The sequence below is a fragment of the Mandrillus leucophaeus genome, unplaced genomic scaffold, assembly GCF_000951045.1.
Source record: "Mandrillus leucophaeus isolate KB7577 unplaced genomic scaffold, Mleu.le_1.0 Scaffold496, whole genome shotgun sequence".
Lineage (NCBI taxonomy): Eukaryota > Metazoa > Chordata > Mammalia > Primates > Cercopithecidae > Mandrillus > Mandrillus leucophaeus.
Window position 1 is genome coordinate 1,102,092 of NW_012105320.1, and position 1,813 is coordinate 1,103,904.

Genomic DNA, 1,813 nt, shown 5'->3' on the forward strand with positions numbered 1-1,813 from the left:
AAAAAAAAAAAAAAAAGAAAACTTGGTAAATTTTTAGATTATCGTCTAAAGGAGACACAGGAAAAGGGTAACGGTTATCTCTGGTGGGGTAACTAGGGGTGTGGAGTAAAAGACTTGAATACAGTCTGGTGTGACAGTTCACACCTGTAATCCCAGAGCTGGGAGGATTGCTTGAGGCCAAAAGTTCATGACCAGACTGGTCAACATAGTGAGACATCATCTCTACAAAAATTTTTTTAAAAAATTAGCTCAGCGTGGTGACAAGTCTGTAGTCTCAGCTATTCAGGAGGCTAAAGCTGAAGGATCATTTTGAGCCCAAGGAGTTTGATGCTGCAGTGAGCTGGAATAACACAACTGCACTCCAGCTTGGGTGACAGAGACCCTGACTTTAAAAAAAAAAACTTTTCAGGCTGGGGCGGCTCAGGCCTTAATCCCAGCACTTTGGGAAGCCGAGGCGGGCGGATCACGAAGTCAGAAGATCGAGACCATCCTGGCTAACACGGTGAAACCCCGTCTCTACTAAAAAAACAACTACTAAAAAAACAAACAAACAAATACAAAAAAATAGCCAGGCGTGATGGCGGGCGCCTGTAGTCCCAGCTACTAGGGAGGTTGAGGCAGGAGAATGGGATGAACCTGGGAGATGGAGTTTACATTGAGCCGACATCAGCCTGGGAGACTCCGTCTCAAAAAAAAAAAAAAAAACAACTTTTCAATATGTACTTTTTAAATTATTTTACTTTGTGCATGTAACATTAACATGGCTCAAAATCCAAACATTACAATTTGTTACAGAGTGAAAAGTTTCCCTCTGACCTGCCACTGTTACTTTCTCTAAAAGACAACCAGTGTCACTAATTCCTGTGTCTCTTTCCAGAAACACTCATCTAATGTTTCACCTTTTCACTTAAACAAGTAATTTAGACTACAACATGGGTTCAATTAACGGTGGCCATAGAGTGAATAAACAACCACTGAAACTTACTCATCATCCTCCTCCTCTCGCTTGTGTTTCTTTTTACAGTGAACAGAAATACTGTTGGAACAAACAAAAATCAGTCAATTCAGAAATGTACTTGAGCTTGTGCTTTCAGGATCCTCTTTCTTGCTCCAATAATCTTCCTCATCCCCACACACCAAACGTCCCTTTCTGAGCCTAGTGGGATGGGTACAAATCACAGGTCAGTCGGGTAACGGTGGGTTGCCCCGACATAACTGGGCACTGAAATCTCAACTTGTCGTTTTGTCAAGGTGGAAGACCAAACGAGGGAAAACGTCCTCGGGGAAGGCGCTGTTCTAAGCACTTTATTTGCATAATCTCACTAAGAGGACCCGTTTCTGTCCCATGCTTGGCATACTTTGCAGATGAGACACTGAAAGTTGTCACTAACAGCGGCCGCGCCGAGGGGGCACCCAGACCGAGTCGCCCAGGTTCCAACTGGAAGTCTCACTTCTCGGGGACACAGTCGGGCCGAGGTTCGGACCGGACTCCTGGGCTGTGCGACCCCAGGCGACTTACAGTTAACGTCTCTGGGGATCAGTTTCTTCATCTGTAAACTGGGCTGCGAAGCTCCCGCGGAGGGCCGTGGGGAGGGAAAGTCAAGATGCCCCGGCGCGGAGCCCGCGCCCCTGCCCGTGCCCGCCGCGAGGGGCGCCCAGCCTGCCCGCCCGCCCTGAGCCAGTCCCAGTTACTCGCAAGGCTGAGGCAGGAAAATAGCGTGAACGCGGGAGGCGGAGCTTGCCGTAAGCGGAGATCAGGCCACTGCACTCCAGCTGGGGCTAACAGAGCAAGACTCCGTCTCAAAACAAACAA

At 47.9% G+C, this 1,813-nt stretch overlaps 1 protein-coding gene across 2 annotated transcripts in view; it reads right to left on the minus strand.

Moving 5' to 3' along the window:
- The window catches only part of CCDC117 (coiled-coil domain containing 117), an 18,498-nt gene extending 16,890 nt beyond the window's left edge, over positions 1-1,608 (minus strand). Inside the window, exons 1-2 of one of the 2 annotated variants that reach the window (XM_011995733.1) lie at positions 1,520-1,608; positions 986-1,036 (exon numbers count right to left, since the gene is read on the minus strand). The gene's annotated coding sequence lies outside the window, so the exon portion shown is untranslated. The other variant, XM_011995734.1, reaches the window with a different exon arrangement.
- Positions 1,609-1,813: the final 205 nt, after the last annotated feature.